The sequence below is a fragment of the Drosophila arizonae genome, chromosome 5 (genome assembly GCF_054131065.1).
Source record: "Drosophila arizonae isolate 15081-1271.41 chromosome 5, UAZ_ARI_1.0, whole genome shotgun sequence".
Classification (NCBI taxonomy): Eukaryota; Metazoa; Arthropoda; class Insecta; order Diptera; family Drosophilidae; genus Drosophila; species Drosophila arizonae.
The window spans coordinates 21,046,225-21,066,528 of NC_142925.1; the positions used below are offsets into that span (position 1 = coordinate 21,046,225).

A 20,304-nucleotide genomic window follows, 5' to 3' on the forward strand; every position below is an offset into this window, starting at 1 on the left:
GGCCCCCCGCCCCTGGCCTATCCTCTCGGCTGCTGCTTCATTCATTATGCTTATTAGATTTGCCTGTCAGTATAATGCAAGCTGAGGGGGAGCGGTAGGTAAGGTAAGGCAGACAGCCGGAATAGACCATTGTTATTTTGGCATATTTATGGTGAGCACACACACACACACACACACGCATGCACACATATAGATACTGCCAGAACTAAGACATTATACAGGCAACACACATTCTAGTCACTGTGCCTCAATTTAATTAGTTTAAAATTATTTTCTGTTGTAATTCGTGCGTCTGGTATTCTAAAAATTCTTTTGTGTATTTTAATTATATATTTTTCTAGGTCTAAACACTGCTCAACAAGGTTAACGAAACAGCTGAGCACAAATATTTATAGTCATAGAATAAAAAGAAAATTATTTAGATATTTAGCTCAACTAAGAAAGTTTCTTAAACGAAATTTAAAACAAAAATTTTATATAAAATATTTCTAAAAGTTAAAATTAATATTTGTATGAATTTTAAAAATATTTTATATTGCTTATAGTGTATATATATACTGTTTTCTGCTATTTTTATACATATATATTTTACTTCCATATATCTAAGTCATTTATTTTCATCATATTTGTTTTTATTTTTCATACATAGTAAAAAGTTAAAATTGGTTTTCAACAATTTAAAGCGCCAAACGCTGACAAAGTTTCATATATGTGTATAAAATGTTATTTCCCCATTTGCTAAGCTGAAAATCTGTGCATGTTATCCAACACTGGTTACACTTCGCTTCCTTTTTGTCCACGTCCACTTGGCGCAATTGCTACGCTTTGCTTTTTATATGGCAAGCAGCGACATTTATGACCAAGAGCTATCAGTATCATGGCAATGGCCACATATCCTCTACTTCTGCCCACCCTCTCTCTCTCTCTCTCTTTCACTCTATCCTTCTCAGTCTGTCTTTCTCAAACTATGTGTGCGGGGGCTAGGGCAACTTTCGCTGCAACAATGTTTTGACTTTGATTTTGTTTTCCTTGCCTTGCAAGTCTTACGCACATTTCGCTGTGAGCAGCGACGAACGAAAATAAACAAAAAATAAAGTCATGAAGCGCCCCTCGCTCTCTGTTGGCTTATATAAGCTGGAGAGAGACTTGGGTTATGGCCATTGGCTTTGATGAGCGCGGTTCAATGGCTCCATGAATGGACACGCGCACATAGCCCGAAATTGATTTCGATTTCGTTTGCAGCAGCGGCAACAACAGCCAGCAGGAGCAGCAAACATGTTCAATTGGCGAAAACCACTTTTGCCTGGCTGATTGTTGCTTTTATTTGCACCAGCATCAGCATCAGCATCGGCATCGGCATCGGCATCAGCGACAGCCAGATTGGAAAACTTGATTTTCTCGTTGTGAGAAACGCATTTTGCCTAGCCAGCCGCCAGTCGCGAGTTTCCCAGAGCTGTCCACTTTTAGTCGCATGTTGCTCTAATTGCATGACAAACTCTTGTAAACTTTCACACACACACGTTTATCTTTGCTGGCTATGGCCTTTGGGCTAGAGTCAACTCCTTTTCAACCAGCTCCTCCCCCCTCATAACTGTCACATGTTGCAAGAAAAGTGAAAATATCAGCCAGGAAATTGTTGTTAAACTCCTAGACGAATTTCTTATGTAAGCTCTGCTTGGGGCACAGTTGGTAAGTCGAAAAAAAAAAAAAAAAAAAACAAAGTCGTAACTAAATGAAAACGAAAATAGAGTGAAACAGTAAAAGAAAGGATATGGAGAGAGAGAGAGAATGGACAGGAAAAGGTATTCCGTATTTCCGGTTCCTTTTTGAGTATTTAGGGTATTAATTATTTTAGCATTAGCTCTTTTTCAATCCAATACACAAAAGTTCCCTCATTTAGCACTCACATAAATATTTCACCTTATATCATTAATCACATTTGCCTCAACTATATTATTTGATGTGAAATACACTCATTTATTACACACGCCTCCTGCTAATGTCCACCCCATTGCAAACCAACAAACGAGCAGACAAATGCGTTAAAAGTCTCATAATGGTTTATCGCACAAGTCGCGTGAATAAATCTGTGCATAAATATTTTGCAATCAGCTTGCTGTCAGCTTAAATTAATACATTCATTGCACAAACAGAACTAGGAATATGCATAAATATTTTTCGTGACATTCGAAAATGCAAATGGAAATATTGCCAAGAGCCGTTTCTGAAAATGTCATTTAACAAACACACAAATATTTCGCTAGCTCAAAATGCACTCATATATTATAGATTATTTATAACATACTAGCTGGCCCGGCAAACGTTGCATTGCCCTCTATATTATTTCTAGGTAAAAAATTGTTGAAAGCTATGTTGTTCAGGCTGGGATACACTGATAAATTTATTAATCGGATTTTCATTCAAGCACCTTGTTGTAAACGACATTCTTCGTTTTTTGGTCGGGTGCAAGAACAAATAATGCGGATCGTTTGCCAACACGTGAGCATGCCACGTACAATTGACCATGAGAAAAACACGCATTTTCTAGATTGAGGCCACAAATAGTCAAAGATTGGCCCTGTGACTTGTTGATCGTCATGGCGAAGGCAAGACGAAGCGGGAATTGAATTCGTTTAAATTCAAAGGGCATATCTGTTGAGCTCATCGGAATCCTAGGAATAAGAACTTCCTCATCTTTAAATTTTCCTTTGAGTATCAACGCGTGAATCACATTGCTCATCAGTTTTCTTATCACCAAACGCGTTCCATTGCACAGTTTTGGTTGGTTTAAATTTCTAAGCATGCAAATCATGGAGAATTGCTCTTTTCATAGCTGTGTTCATTTCTTGACGCCGGTCAAGTTGTTCTTCCATATTGCCCATGAAGTATATTTGCAAGAATTTTTCATCTTCAATAGGTTGCAATGATCCAATGCGATGGCAAATCTGGCCTTGAATCTTTAAATTCAAAGCCATAGTTATAGTTATATTTACAAACACTATTTACAGAAATCTAACAAACTACATTATTCAAAATTTTTTTTTGGCAGTCATAGAAAATAAAATTTTTAACGTAAATTACCTTAAATATCCGTCTCCAATATTTTCCGCCCCAAATTATGTCATTTGGAAACAGGCATTGTATTTTTGAGTGTTCGCTAGAAAATGTCGTGATTCTAGTGTTTCGCCATAAAGCAGGGAACGCAATGGCTATGGTGACCGCTAATGGCAATGTCACTTTACCACTAAGGCAGCACAAACCGGGCGTTTCACCAGCAAACTTCAATGCGCCACAATGCTAGCAAACAACGTCCATTGGACCAATGCAAACTAAACGATTCAAGCTGTAGTCAATGGTACAATCATATCGAAACGCTGCTCGATTCAAATCAATCCTTGAACCATTTCTTATTGCCGTTTCACGGGCTGCCTCTCTTTGAGAAGCACGAATTAAGGCCCTTCTTTGCTGGGTACTAACGCGGCGCCTTTCTCGTTCTTCGTCAGATAATTGACTCGCGGTATTCCGTAGCCTAATTGCATTATGGGTCCGCCGGGAAAGATTAGATCTTCTAGGACGCGGCATTTTTATTAATAGTAATTCTGCCCTCGCACAAAACCATATAAAACAATCGAGAAATATAAATATAAATAATTTACACAAATTTATGTTTGAGACAAACAAATACCTGAACTTTCGAGATATTTAGCTTTTGTAAAAGTCCAAAAATACAATTTTTAATAATTAACTTTTTTTTTTTTAATTTCGAATTTTGAATTTTGAATTTTTTATTTATTTTTGATTGTTAGGTTTTAATCTTTTGATTTTTTTTTTAATTTTTGCAGATTTTTGATTTGAAATATTTATAAAGTTTAAAAGTCCGAAAATATAAAAAGCCAAAAATACACTTTTTAATAATTACCTTTTTTTTTTTTTTAATTTCGAATTTTTAATTTTTTATTTATTTTTTGAACAGTCAGGTTTTAATCTTTTGATTTTTTGCAGATTTTTGATTTGAAATATTTTTCCTTTTGATTTGAAATTTTTTTTTTTTTTTTTTTTTTTTTTTTTTTTTTTTTTGAATAGTCAGGTCTGCTCGAGGTCAGGAGACCGTAGACTGACTGACTACATTTGTTTATTTACTTCTACACTATTGTCAAAACTGTCACTGTTACCAAGCCTACTGGGTATAAAAAAAATTGGAACATTTGGGGAAAAAACCGCGTTTTTCAAGTATTCGGCAAATTTTTTCAGTATTTTTAAGACCCTATACTAAACTCGTTGCGGAGACAAATCCAACAAATCAAAAACCATGAAAATTGGTTCAGCCCAAATCAAGTTATAAGCGGTCTTCACTTTTACACAACTTTCTTTTATATATATAGATAATTGAATATATATATTTAAAATGTATAAATATACACTTATATATATATAGAAAAACTTAGCATACATCAATGCGATTTAAGTGTCTGCTGCATATTTGCTTTGCCGCAAGTAAACAAATAGACAAATAAACAAATGTGCGAGAGAGACCTGAACCCTTGCATAATTTGCCAATTTTATTTGTGTGAAAATTTTCATTGAAATAGCTGGATGACAATTTTAAATGCGACTAAGATGTACCAACTAAACATATCAATATAATCAATATATAATACATAATAAATATATATTATCATTATACAAAATGAATATTGATTTTCATTATTTATTTTGCCTATTCCATTCATATACCAAAGTCTCCTAAGTCTATTTGCTAGCAGCGCCAAGTTAGCAGAGATCAGTCCGTTTTCTATAGGGTATTCGAGAACAAGAGCTAGAGCTCTTGTTGATAGCAATATCATATATTCAATTTATAAACACAAGCAACGAACGCGAGCATTTCGAAATACGAAAATTGCTTTTGCACTGCTAAATATTATATTTATGATGTAGACCAGGAGGCCAGCGCCAATACAATTCAATCGCATTCGAATCGATTCGATACGATTCGATCTGAACAGAGGAAAACAAAATAGTTTTCATTAATTGCATTTTCAGATATTTTTGTTATTCTTTTCGATATTCGCACTACCAGCGGGTGCTGGTAAAACAATTGACTTTCGCATTGGCAGCGAGGTCAATGTCAGGGAATGCTGAAACTTTTTGACAAGGCTGCAGTCAAAAGATTTGCAATAATCCAAAATATAATAATAATAATAAATAAATATATAATTTATTGTATGGTTTGCAAATCTGACTGAGCCATGTCGAATTTCTAGTTAATTAGCTTAGCGAATTCGGTTTGAGGCGCTTCAAAAACACTTTTCTTAACTCATTCTCTTCTCAAATTCATTTCAAGCAGGGGCAAAATAACAACAATATCTTAACAGAAAATCTTAATCGGAATGGTAAATATAGAAAATATTAAAATGGATATTGAGACACTTTTGTTAATTTTAATTTTATTTGTTTCTCCTCTGCAGCATCTGGTACTCCACCTTACAGTATGGACTTCGATGGTAATGGCTATCAATTTACCCGACAAGGAGGCTTTGTACCAAACGGCTATTTTGGCTACCACAGAGGTCATTGTTAAGCAGATGGAGTTGTACAATTATGGAAAAGCTCTCAGCTCTCAAGTAATTACGGATATTACCAAAAATGTGACAAAGTCGATTTTTTCAGGCAAGACGATTAAGGAAATGCTATGGCAAATGGTGAAATGGTGTGAGGATAACAGTTCAACCGACATATTTCAGATTAATTATTGCAAAAATCAGAGTAATCGAGGTGATATCACAGCTAATAATAATTATGGTGACTTACAATATTCTGATGAGGCCTATGGCGACGATGCCTACAACGCTGTTACGGATGAACAAACCGATAAGCCAGACGAAAACGGCCCAGACCCAGATTACTTAGAGTATGCAAGGTTTCTGGCACCCGCAAATATTACTACAACGAAACAACCAACTTTTGTTTCCAATACTGGAATTCAGAAACCGATTACAATTACTGAAGATAATACTAAATACGATGGACTTCACAGTTATATTTGTTTAATTGAAAACGCACACCTGAAATGTTATGCCTACAGATATGACCCAGGTAGAGATATATCTGTTATTGAGCCGAAGCCATTGAGACGTTTAGTACCTTATCGTCCTCATAAGAATAAGACTTCCACTACGCCAAAAAAAAGACGAAAATAAAGTTAAAAAAAAAAAAAAAAAAAAAAAAAAAAACGGCGGCATTTAGAATTATCTATGAATTGAATACATTTAATAAAGAATCTCAATCTATCTCTATCTCTATCTCTATCTCTATCTCTATCTCTATCTTTATCTCTATCTCTATCTCTATCTCTATCTCTATCTCTATCTCTACGTTATGTTTCATTAAAGTCTTCGATCTCTCGGGAAGTGTTCGCTATACTACTTAATTGCCGCGTTGCTCCGCCAATATATCGCGCTGCTCCATGCTCCATTAAGTGTCCATTTTATAGCACAACATTTATCAAATGCTCAGCCAATGCGGCCAGAAACTTCTCCTCACCAAAGTTGGGCGAATCGAAAAAAAGCGGGAATACAAAAAGAAAGAAAATAAAAAATAAATGAAGCGCCGAACAGATGCCACGTAGGCCGTAGGATGGCAGCAACAGCCAACAGCGACGTTTGTCATAATAAAAGTTACTTAAAAATTGCAGCGTGAATATCTGGGCGCACATAAATCAATAAATGTGCCGCGCATAACGTGGCGTATGCGTGATTTATGCTTGCCGAGTGTTGAAAAATTATGCAAAAAGGAATCGTATGTTTTACGCTCAGAGTTGACTAATTACGTATACGCCGTGTGCTGTACACACAGCTTACGAAATTTCAATTAGCCGCATTCATTTGACTTTGCTTGGCAACTGTACAAGTTAAGACTCTCCACTCGATAAACAGCGAGAGAGAGAGAGAGAGTGAATGATAGAGAGAGTTGGAGAGAGGGAACAAGATAGTGTGTATAACCAGGTAGCCAACAATATTTCGTGTGCACGTGCAAATTTATTGCTACGCTACGCCTGCGGGCTATCAAATATGAAAGAGAACAAGTTCAGAGTGAACCAACAGAGCATAAAAACTAAATACCCTAGACGTTTAGCAATGGGAATATTATTCCCATATATTTAGTGAAAATCACAAAGTGAATATACAAATTATCATGAAGCAGATTAGCTACATTAGAAACGTTTATATATAATTCAAACATCAATATGAATATAAGCCTCTTCTCTTCTTCATATACCCTACCCATGTTAGGGTATTGCAAAGAGCCTTAGGTTGCGGTGCTCGCTTTCATATTTAATTGCGTCGTTCTTGTCGTCGCAATGTTTATGAAATATTTTTGTGTCAGCTGCAGCAGCCATGCCTTGTCAGACTACGAGCTCAGCCACAGCCCAAAGCTGCAAGCCTCGCGTCCTCCGCTACCCACGCCCCCTTCTAGCCATATGTGTCAGCGATTTTAATAAATGGCAGAAATCTCTCGAGCCTTCAAGCGGCTGCACTTCTCCAGTGGGAACTGCAAGTCGATAAGCCGCAGTTGCTATCCGCCATTCGCCATTTGCCTTTGTTCATTTCATTGAAATGATGCAACAATTTCAGCTAGTTTTTAATTTGCTGATTGCCTGCGATGTGATGGAAATGGAATGGAATAGCCGATGTGGTGGAAATTTTCACGCCATTTTTGGGGCGTGTAATTGACTTTTGCTATGGTCATGTAAGTGGGCAAGCCAAATGTGAATAAATGTAAATGGAAATCCAGGAAAACAGCAATCAATACGAAAGTAAAGCACAACGCAAATAGATTGAATTTTTTGCTCGAGGAGGAAGTGGCAAAAGTGAGAGCAGCAACTGCGAAGCAAAATCTAAGAAATTGTTGAAAGAAATCCATAAAGAAGTTATAGAATAAACGAAGAAATTGTGAGAGAGTATTTACTAAATGAAGCAAGAAGAGAAATAATAAGAGAGAAGCAATGAAAATGAAACTTGATTCATTTTTTGCTTCTTCGTAATAATTTTATTTCTTTTTGCTTATCTTAGTATTTTCAGATGTTTTTATAAATGCTTTTTACTTATTTAAATTGTTCTCAATTTTTCCTTTTAGTTTTGCCTACATTTCTAAGTTAAGTCTTTAAGCTAGAAATCGTTTCATCTGTGCTCCATTAAGAGCTCTTAATATTTCCGTTTAATTGTCTTTATTATCATCAGAGCTATCCCACAAACGCTTCTCGGTTCGCTTCCTTTCAGACAGCTTTTGACTGATCATCGCATGAAAAAACACATGTTGCGGTTAGCACTTTATGGTTTAGCTTTCTCGCTTTACGTCTCGCATCGCTTCTTGCTTTGCTTCTCGCTTCAATACGTGCCACTACTTTGCAATGCTCTGCAAAACATGGTTACTTTACAGTACTTAAATTCGATTGAAATAAAAGCATTTGCTTGTATGTGTGTGTGTGTGCGCTCGCATCAGTAGTTTGTTAATTGTTATGGCATCGAATTAGGTACATCGGGAGTCACAGAAATTCTTGAAAATCTCCAGACATCATTGTGGGAATACTTAGATGCAAAACACTCTTGTTCTCTGTTTGACTATCTAAAGGCGCTCTTAAAAGCAAATTTGCCAAACATATGTAAAAGTATGCGAGTTCCTAAGCTGCTGTCGAAATTTGTGGCCAACATTCCAAATGTACAACACACACACACACACACACACTCACGCGCACTTGTTTAAAATCTCATTATGTAAAGTACAAAGCGAGGGGAGCGTGTAAAGCGAGAGGTGGGTTGGGGGTGGACCAGAAGAGATGAGAGCAACGAAAACAAAGAGCCGAATCGAAATGATTACCACTTTTACTTCGCTTGCAGCACAAATTGAATTGATTTTAATCTGCATGCACATGAAGTCGGAGCTCCTGCAGGAAACGATTCCCCAGCCAAGAGAGACAGGATCTCCTCTGCCTATCGCTCTGCCAGCCTCTTCTCGTGCCAATAAAATTTGCATTCAAAATCGCTTTAAAAAAAAAGTAAAAAAAAAAAAAACAGAAAAAGTTGGCACAGGCGCATCAGCTAAACTCAACGTAGTATCTATTTCATATATGTTTATGTGTATTGGTGTTTGTGTGTATATGTGTGTTTGTGCGTGCCTGTCTTTAAGAGCGAATTTAATTCCGGCCAATAAAAAAAGTTAAAAGAAACCGGCAACAACAACTTTTATGCGTGTGCAGAAATTGATAAGAGCACGCCAGAGGGCAGAAGCAGATTCTGCCTAACGGTCGCAGCACCCAGCACCAGAAGGGGCGTGCTCTGGAGGGTGGGCGCTGTTACTGGCTGCTGGCTGCTACGCTTGAGCGCAAATAAACTTAAAAGACATATGAAAATCAGTTTTTGAATATTGGCACAAGCCAAACAAAGTTCGCTGCCAGCTTTTTATGCTGTCTGTGCGCTGTGTGTATCCTGCAGCAGAGGCAACGGCAACGCTTCACTTGAACGCGGTCCAGAGAGCAGTCGGGGCAGGTGGTTGCCAGATGATTACAGCGTATGTGGGTGTTTGTTTGCTCAACTGTGGCTCTAGCCAAGAAAACAGTAGGAGTGTAATTTAGATTTCTGCTTCATTACGTTTTGCAGCTCAACTATTCGTATACAGTATATTTTTAGCATTTGTATAGAATATAATACCCTGTAATGGGTGTTGAAGTAATAAACGAAGATGTTATGGAAGGTAGTTGAGTTTTGTGTACTTAATAGACTATACCAGACATAATATTCTAAGACCTATAGAACAGAGATGTAAGAGGTAAGACAGACTTTAATTCATTCAGCTTATTTTCAGAATTCAGCCATAAAATAGCCTTAGAGCTGATAATTTATCATTATAGAGCACTCTGACCTAGTCAACTCATTCACTCACTGACGTCCAACAGCTGGATATCAATTTAAACAACAAATTTTAAATTAAATTGATTTCGATTTCTCAACCTATACGATGGCATATGAGAAATCTATTGAAGATCCCCACATGACCGTTGGGGGCTAAATGGCTTTGTCTCTGCCAGCGATATCCGCAGATTTTCGCGCATTATTCATTCTGCCAAAATGCCACTTAAAACGCAATTACCGCAGACATACGTACAGAGAGTGGAAATGCTATTGCAAACAGCCCACGCATCATTGATGAAAACATTTTCAAAATCATTTCGAAAGCAACAGAAAAGTATGCATTCCGTAAATACATATATGTATATAAATATATTTATTTGCGGAAAATAATTTTTAAATTATGAAGTAACCAAATACAATGAGTTAATTTTATGTGAAGAGATTTCTTTAAATCTGATTAAATTAAAATAATAAATAATAATAAAATAATAAATAATATATTATTAATAGTAACAACAAAATTTACTATAATAATTTCGTGAGCAACGATAAATTTTATTTTAAATAATCTCCGTCGTTTAATAAATAACAATTAAAATGTTTTAATTGCAACACAAGTTTTTTAGATCGTAAATGTTAACATCATTTGAACCGCTGAATTCGTTTAACCTAAAGCATTATTCATTAGTTTGGAAAATTCAGTTTTGGTTCATGGAACTAGTTCGTGAGCAGCATACAGAGGGCACGTCATCAATTAAGAAAACCCTTTTGCCAAAATTAGCGCACTCAATTAATTTCCCAAACTGTTTTCCCCAGCAACTAGCAAACGCCAACACTTTAGTTTACAGAGAGCGAGAGAGAAAGAGAGTAAGTGAGAGAGACAGAGAATAACACACACCTTGACAGTGAGTGAAATTTCAATTAATCAAGCTGTGAGCGCGAATGAATGGGAAACTGAGTAAACCTGCAGAAGCAGGTGAAAAGGGAAGCGCGTTTTCCAGCGGGGTAAGGGATAACTGTATGCAGAGAGCAAAGGGTGGTAGGTTGAAAGTAAAGGGTAAGCTAACCCGTGTCGACATTTAAGGTATATCGAAATTGATGGTGGTATATGAGCTTGGGCGAAGGCAGCGGAAAGTGCAGGTGTATATAGATGAAGTATTGAGAAGCGAAATAGCAAAGGCATCAAAGGGTGTAGACGACTAGTAAATGCCCTGTAAGCTAATCAATTTAGAAAATGTACAGTTACTTAAAGAAATTATACTTTACTACTTTGCTAAAGGCAGGCACATTTTACCATGTCAGGGTATTTATACAATTCACCTAGAATACTAGAAAACTGTACTATTTGTGGCCGGCTGCTATTTTGCAGGTGGTGATTAGTCATTATTTATTTTAAAATCAATTAGTTTGCCTTGATGCTGACTGTGCCCCGCCCCGCACGCTGCGCTCGAGACGCAGACATCAAATTCACGTCTCATTTAGAGGCAAAAAGCATTTTTGCACAATATTTCGGTTCAGCTTTCTTTGTGTGTTGTCCTACATATAGATGATACACACATATATATATATATATATGCATCATATATACTATATATACATGTATATATATATTGTGCTGAGTAATTTTCATTTCAAATTGATTTGGTAAGAGCAAATTTCAAGAGTTTTACGGCTATATCAAATAACTGAGTTAAACTCAGCACTAATTGCCAATTAGGCACATTCGAGTTTTTAAATGAATGAAAAACTAATTAAATTCGAAATTCATAGAAAATATATTCGAGTACGTGGAACATTGAGAGCCGCCCGTAAGAGAAAAGAAATAGAATAGTGAAATGTGTGTGTGTGTGTGTGTGTGTGCGGGGAGAACGTTGTGTAATTCGAACGAATGAGGAAATTAATGCTGCATACGAAATGTAAACATCATCATCATCATGATGAAGACAAAAGTGTGCAAATGCGAAGGCAAATGCAAATGCGAATGCGAATGCGAATGCGAATGCCAAGAACTGAATACTAATACTAAGTAAAGCCCAAAAAAGACAGCCAATGAAATGTCAACAATTGGCGACAGAGCAGCTAGGCAGCTAAATAGCTACTAAATAGAGCAAGATGGAGAGCATCTCTCTCACTCACTCGGTGTCTATCTCGCTCGGCTGACAGCAGCTCACGTAGTCAGGCAGAGTGAGCAGAAATGTAAAACAGGAAATTAAATTTACAAGAAATTGCACAAAAGCCAAAATCAGCAGCAAGCGAAACTGTTGCATATCATTTGAGGATGACGATTCGGATTCCAAAGGACTTCACAAATTGCACAATCTTATGGGAGGCGAGGAGCTACGAGGATAAATCGACAGAGCACATTTCAATGCCATTGACATTTGCTGCAACGTAGCACAAATCAGTTCAGACCAAATTGTAAGGCCAAGGCAGATGAACTGTGCAGGAAAATAAGCAGTTAGACAATAGCTTATGGAAATGGAGAGCCATTTAATTTTAACTGAAAATGTGGAAGGTGTAAAAGGTAAAAATTGATGGAAAAAGCTTTGATTATTAATATTAACATTTATTTAATATAATTCTTTATTTTTATAAAATGTCTTTAACTTGTTTTGAAATTAGTTTTAGTTTCTTTTTATTTGATTTGATTTTTTTGTTTTTATTATTATATTTTTGTAAATATATTATTCAATATAATTTTCATATTTTTTAATTTTTTTTATGTTGCTCGAGGGAAAAAACTTTGATTATTATTATTTATATTTAGACAATATAATTCTTTATTTTCATAAACTTTAACTTGTTTTGTAATTAGTTTTGGTTTTTTATTATTTCATTTGATTTTTTTTAAAATATATTTTTGTAAATATATTTTTTAATATATTCTTCATTTTTTAAAATTATTTATGTTGCTCGAGGGAAAAAGCTTTGATTATTATTATTAATATTTATAAAATATAATTCTTTATAAATAAATTTTAACTTGCTTTGTAATTAATTTTGTAATTTATTAGATATGATTTTCTTTTATTATATTTTTGTAAATATATTATTTAATATAATTTTAAAATGTTGTTGATGTTGTTTTTATGTTGGTTGAGGAAAAAAGCTTTGATTATTATTATTATTTATTTATATTATTTAATATAATTTTTTAATGCCAATATATTTTATTTTATGTTTTCATTTTATAAATACCTTTTAATTTTATTTATTTATTTTTTTTTTTTCAAAGTTTTTTTTCTCTTTTGTAAATAAATGTTTTTCTGTCTGTCTCATATTTTTAACTTTGTATAAATCCGTCAAATATTTGTTTTTAATTTAGAAAATAGGAGAAGCCGATTGTTTTAAACAAAAATTTCTATTATCGTATTATTTAGGTTTTCCATATAATATGTATATAAGCTATAATAACTTGCTTTCCAACTTTTCTCTAGCAAATCTAACACAATATATTTTCTCATTCTGCATCTATGGCTTATTTTGCATCAACTCTCCAGTTACTAGCTCTAAATGCAGCACAGAGTTCTAATCAGATTTCAGGCAATGAGAGCAGATGTTGATTTTCAAAGGCAGTTGCTCTTAAACAATTACAATAGAGTAGCAGAAGAAGGGACAGCAGCATAGGCACAAGCAAATTGCTGGGCAGCTGAGCGAAGCTCTGCTGGGAGTGCATTGTCTGAGCATCCATTCAATTAGCTTGCTAAAAGCAAAGTATAAAGGATGGAAAATGGTTATAGCATTAGTAGCTAAAGGAATTTTGGAAGCTAAGTACTTCCTGCGGAAAGATTCGACTGGAATTTGAGCCAGGGCAATTAGGAGCATGGGCAACATGTGGCAGCAATGCCCTCCTCCTCGATGGGGCAACAAAATTAATCAAATGAGCCAAAAGTCAAGGCACACATAAATCAGTCTGGCCCGGAAATAGTTTTGTTTAAATGGATGCCAAGTGTTCCCTTACTCTTCCACTCCCTCTCCCTCTCCCTCTCTCACTCTCGCACACAGAAGTCAAGAGTGCAATAGTATATATCAGAGTGCGGCAGCCAGAGTTGCCAGATTGCAATGCTGCTGTATGTTATAATAACGCACTAATTTGCATGCAGCTGAAGGCGAAACGGCAGAAGGACAACAGCTGCTAGGCTGCAAGGGGAGGTGAGGGTAGAGGCGACTGGGCGAAACCGCTGGCTGGTGTTGGTTGCCAGCATTTAAAACCCGTGTCACATATGTTGACAGTCTGGTGCCACACCCAACTAGCACAGCATGTGGGCGGGCGGTTGTGCAGCAACAAATGAAGTTGCGCTCAGCAAATATTATTTTTTAATGAAATTCCATTTAAAATGAAATTTATGCTCCCACACACAGTTGGATGTCCCTTCTAACATGGCTTCGCCTGGCTTGGCTGAAGGACGACTAAAAGAAGCCCCGGAGCAGCCACAGCAGCAGCAGCAGCATCAGCAACAGTACTGACAAAATTAGAAGCTTTTGCTATTAGGTCGCGCGCAAAAGTTTAATTGAATAAGTTTTTTGTTGTTAGCCAAATAGCTGTAAGGGGCGTGGCAGCGGGGCAGAAAAGTAAGCAAGAGTTGCAGTTCTTGGTGTTTCTCTTAATACTTCTGTCAGTGCATGCAATTAAATTGAGTAGGTCACAGAAGTAGCCAGCGAGTGGCAGACTAAGAGAATACCCTGTACCCCAAATGAAATAATTCATAAATATAAATATAAATATAAATATAAATATAAATATAAATATAAATATAAATATAAATATAAATATAAATATAAATATAAATATAAATATAAATATAAATATAAATATAAATATAAATATAAATATAAATATAAATATAAATATAAATATAAATATAAATATAAATATAAATATAAATATAAATATAAATATAAATATAAATATAAATATAAATAAATCTGCACATTCCAAATACTCATTTCTATGTTTACAGGGTATTTAAACGCTATAAATTACAGCACTTTGTTTTTAGGACAACGGTAACTATCTTGACTTGAATGCGTTTAGTTTTTTTCTCGCTATTTCAGCTGCAGTTCGCGTTGTTCGCAGTTTCCCAGCTAATTTAATTTCCTGGCCATCCGGCATTGTGTTTGTCTTTTGTTACAGTTACAGACGGATTTTCCCAACGTCAACCGTTAAACAGTTTGCATATTGCGCAACAGTAACAATCATCAAAAGTAGCCGCTGGGGTAGCGATAGCGGGGTTAGACTGTCTTTTTGCTCTTGTTTTTTCTGGCTTGTCAGCCACTAAAATTGTCGTCGAAATTAAATGGTTTGTTGGGCTGACAAGCGCCGATGACAGTTGCACAATGTCCGCTGCAGTAACAACTGTCAACTGCCTCCGTCTCTCTCGCACTCTCTCTCTCTCTCTCTCTCTCTCTCTCCTTCACTGCCTCTCTCTCGTTGCGAGTCGTAAGCGATGTGGCAACGCCAATTTATGTCGCATGCATCTTTAAGCGCAGACAAGTGGTATGGGAGCAAAAGCATGCGAAAAGTTTTGCAAGTGATTGCTCGGGGCCCAGCATTTTGGGATTTAATATTACCCCAAGGCAGCTGGAAAATGTAAAGGGAAAAAGCCACGTGAAGGGCACAGAGAAAAGGGGAGAAAATGATAACTGTAGCAGTTGGGGAATAGCATTGCATAGGGCAGCAAAGCTGCGTACTATAAGTGCCTTTTAAAGGTCATTTATGCATTAATTGCACACCGTAAAGTGAGTGATCACATTAACAGCCAGTAAAACGTTTACGAACATGGCAATGAGAGAAATTGCATAAATAGAGTTCGCAGGCGTGCTTAAACATGCAAATTTGACTTATAATGAACATAGACTAAAAACATATGTAGCCAGTAAAACGTTAACAAAGAATTTAAAATCATCAAGCTAGTCGGCTTGAATAAACATAGCTATAGCACTTCTGGGAATCATTCCTCAAGTCTATATCCTAAAACACTTTTTAAAAAACTATAAACTATGGCAATTATGCCTAGCCTTTCCGTCAAGTTTGTTTAACTGTACAAATTAGTTACAAACCTTACACTGTTAATCTGACGAATTATATCAAAGTCAAAACTTTCCATTGCTTTCATAGTGTGGAGAGAAAACTAAAGGACACATTGACATTTATGTATATTGTTTGGTCAATCAGAAAACTCAACTGGCTGTGGCTACTTGTCGTCGTCGTCGTCGTCGTCATCGTCCATCTGTCAGCTCAACTGTAGGCACTCAATCAACTGTTCAAGGGGCATCAATGCCACTGGAAGTCGCACTCAATTACACGCACTTAACACAATGCCCAGCCAGCATGGACAACATAACGATGGACGAGCAACGATAACGATAACGATGATGATGATGATGATATGAATCGAATTGGCCAACAATACATACGTATATCTCTTTTTCCAAAAAAAAGGCCAACAAATGTCTACATAGATATACATATGTATGTATATATAGCAAAATGGCCGCTTGTCAGCAATGAAGATCTCAACTCGAGATACAAAAGCCACCAAAAGCTGCAAGTGCCAAAATGCGCCAATTATCGCTGATGCAATAACAAAGGGCTTCCCAACACACAAAAATGAAGAAAATAATAAAGCAAAATTATTATCGGCTGTGTACAACAATGAAAGATGAAGCAGCTGAGCCTGACAAAGCGCCTCTGCTGCTGCTGCTGTTGCTGCTAACAATGTGGCAGAGGCGGCAACAACTGTTGCCAATATTTTGCAATAAAATGCCCTAAAAAAACAAAACAAAAAAAAATATGATTTGCTGATGGCAGCTACACACGTACACTAACACACACTAAAACACACATAGCACACAGAGAATAACGAGAACATATCATCGGATATGGCAGTTGAGAAACTTGACAACAAGCATTTGAGGTATGACAGCCACGCCCACCGACCATCGAACGCCCGCAGCATGGCAATTGGAAAACACTCAGCAAACTGAAATCGAGCACAAGTAAGTAACTTTTTTTGCTCTGCCACAAGAGCCAAACAATCAAGAGAGTAAACCCAGATTGTACCCTCGTTGTGAAACGTATTCCAAATACATTGCTTGCCATCAAATTTGTTAAGTCTCAGCAGGGACGCTTTGGATTCTTATAGGGTATACGCATTGTGAATTGCAACATCTGCTGCCTTAACACAGAAAAAAATATGAAATAAAATGAAACAATTTCTTCATCCATATTTCTAGTTCTTTACTAGTTTTGCTTCCATTTCTTTTTTGGCTGATAACTTTCAAATGCAATGCCGCAAGGCTGTTATGGCTTGCCAATAATGCAAAACACAGCAGCAGCAGCAGCAGTAACAGTGGAGCGTGGCATTGTGGAAATGGAAATGTAGAAGAGACGACGACGACCACGAGACAACTCTGACTTGACGTTCAATTTCTCATAAAAGTTTCTTTGGCAGCTGTAACAACAAAGGCAGCAGGAGCAGCAGCAACACCAGCATCAGTGGTACCGCCAGCAGCATCAGTTGCTGTTGCAGTTGCAGTTACACCATCACCAGAAGCAGAAGCAGAAGCAGAAGCAACAGCAGCAGCAGCAGTAACAAAATATATGACACACAATTCAAACTTGAGAATTGCATTTCATGTTGCTGCATTTTTGATAAGGCGCTCAAATCGAAATGGAAAATGGAAAAAATAAAAGTTCAACATGTTTCATAATCAGGCGCAACATTTCAATCAAAATGTACAAATTCTATAAAATTTTCTCCATTTTATATGAGTATAATAACTTTGCAACTTAAAGCAAATATTTATAACATTTGTATTGACGCCACTTGGAATTTATTTCCTTAATCTGCATTTCCATTTAGTTATTTACGGAATTTCATATTTATCACACAGATTTCTAAGTCAAATATTTAATAATTTAATAAATTCTGTGTTTCATATTTAGTTAGATTCTTTCTGCTTTTATTAAATCAGATTTTTTTATTGAGTTGAGTTTGAAATTTAATTTATAATATATCTGTATTACATTATATAAATAAAAATATTTTTATAATTTAATAAATAATTATTTAAAAAATTTGTTAAACTAAAAAAAAAAACCTATTTTAAATTTTAAAATTTAAAAAAAATTTTTGATTAATATAATAATTACAAGAAAAAAATAAAATAAAAATAAATACATCAATTTCTTCTCTCAGTTTATCCATTACAAATATATTAAATTTTTAATCTATGATATATTTTCATTTATTTATTAGTATTGTTATAATGTATTTAATTTTCTATTTTCCTATATTTTATTTGTTATATAATATTAATTTTATTCCAACCCCACTTTGATTTTATTACATTCCAATCAGTCAAGTCCTTTCAATATCTAGCCTAGCTCACTTCAGAGCCCACTTTAAAGAGAGCAAAGAGTAAGCCCCACTAATACCTCAACGATTTGTCCGACACTCAAGCTGGCTTTTTTTAAGCATATAGAAGTAATCGCATAAGTCTAAAACAAAATAGAAATGAAAAACTCATGCAGCAGCACTTGCATTAAAATTAAAAACATTTCCGACTGCGGCGGAAACAACTGTAAAAAGTGGCACAATGTGATGTCGCCATCCGCACTCTCCAAGCAGCACCACGACCAGCCCACTCCACCCACTCCTCCCACCACATTCGTCAGCATCCGGCATGGGCCGAGTGAGTCTGTTGGCCATTTTGTTTTTACAGGCTGGGATTTGCGAGCCCATTCAGAGAACGAACAATTTTCGCTGCGGCCCATTGAGTCTGTAGGGTTTTGCAGCCCTAACGCGTTGTTGCCGTTGGAGCCCTGGGGAGCCACAACCTACACAAAGGCAGCTGGAGGAGACGGAGGGAGGGGTCAGAGAGCAGCTGAGGTGTGGCAAGGAAACGTTGACAGTTGCAGCTAAAAAGGTGTGAATGATTGCTGCTGTACGAGCGATACAGAGAGATAGGAGAGAGTGAGTGAGAGAGAGAAAAAGAGAGATAGGACGAGACGAGACAGCAATTGCTTGGCATTTTTGATTAGGCACGCAGCAAACAAAGCCCAAGCGTCGACACAGGCCATAAATATGTTAATGTTAATGAATTGCAATTGAAATTGCGTTGGAGGCCAACCAACTGGGCCCAGAGCGGCAAGGTATTATTCACTTTGTGCGTAGCATACTATGCGGGGCCAAAGGAACAAATTCCAGAGAAAGCGAATATAGTCTGATGTTCTCTTTCAGTCTGCATTTTAATGCAGTCTAATTAACTTCTGGCCAACTTTTCGCATATTAAATGTAAAATATATATAATATATAAAAGTAATGGAATTCCACAAAAAACAACAATTTAAATTTAATTAGCCTTTTGCAAAGTGAAACCGCAAAATGTAAAGTAACAGCAAGCAGATTAAAAAGTAAACTTTTTTTTATTAAAAAAAAAAAAAAGACAAAAATTTAAACAAAATGTGAAACTTTTAATAAAAATCACTTTAGCATTTCATTTGCAAGAATCAACAAAACACCAACAACAACAACCAACCAAAAGAAGAAGATTTTTATATAAAGAAAACTTTGTGGTGAAATTAAAAAATACTTTTCATTGTGGTTAACGGCGAGGCCAAAAAGCCAACAAATGCAGCACCGTATAATAAGTACTATATTGAAATTTATTTGAGTAATAAAAAACGAAGAAGAAGAAGAAGGGAGGAGGGGTATATAGGAAAAACAAATGCAAAGCAGATTTGCATTTTGAAGTCGTGGCAAAAGAGCGAAATTATTTGAAGAGATGCAAAGAACTGAAACAGGAAAAAAAAACGAATAAGAAAACATTCGCCTAAACAAAGAGCCGCAATAAAATTGCCAAAAAATAAAAAGAGAGGAAAACAACTTGTGCAAGCAGAATAAAGGAAAACTCTAGCAAGTTTTAGAAGACGTGGACCCAACCACTCAGAGCACTGTGAGCACTCTGAGCAGTGGGTGCACAAAGGAACGGATTCACTGCCAAATTAAACACGAAATTGAATTCTGCTCATCATAATTTCCCCAAGGATGCTTATTAGGCCAAGCAGCACAGTCGGGCCAAACAAAGCTCCCCAAAGAATTCCATTTGACGAGTGAAATCCTCGGGCTGAAGGCATCTGCCATGCCCAAGCACAATCTGACTTGGCTGCATTGTCATAAGTGCAACTGAGACCCGAACTTGATATTATTATTTTCTTGATTAGGCGTGGGAATGGGCGTCGGTGTGGGCGTGAGCGTGGGCGCTAGCTGCAGCAACAGGGCAATAAAAGTGGAGCTTAAGAAAATATTAAATATGCATAGAGTCAGTCAAGGCGAAAGGCCAAAGAAAATTAAGAAAGAAGCAAGGAAAATATAACAGTGCAAAACAGTTATCA

At 36.2% G+C, this 20,304-nt stretch overlaps 1 protein-coding gene and 1 long non-coding RNA gene across 23 annotated transcripts in view; one reads left to right on the forward strand and one right to left on the reverse strand.

Moving 5' to 3' along the window:
- sm (heterogeneous nuclear ribonucleoprotein L) overlaps positions 1-20,304 on the reverse strand; it is a 215,972-nt gene that overhangs the window by 46,067 nt on the left and 149,601 nt on the right. The window lies entirely within an intron of this gene.
- Positions 5,063-6,293, forward strand: LOC108616633 (uncharacterized). The gene is made up of 2 exons (XR_016270330.1): positions 5,063-5,390; positions 5,466-6,293. It is a non-coding gene; the product is annotated as an uncharacterized LOC108616633 (long non-coding RNA).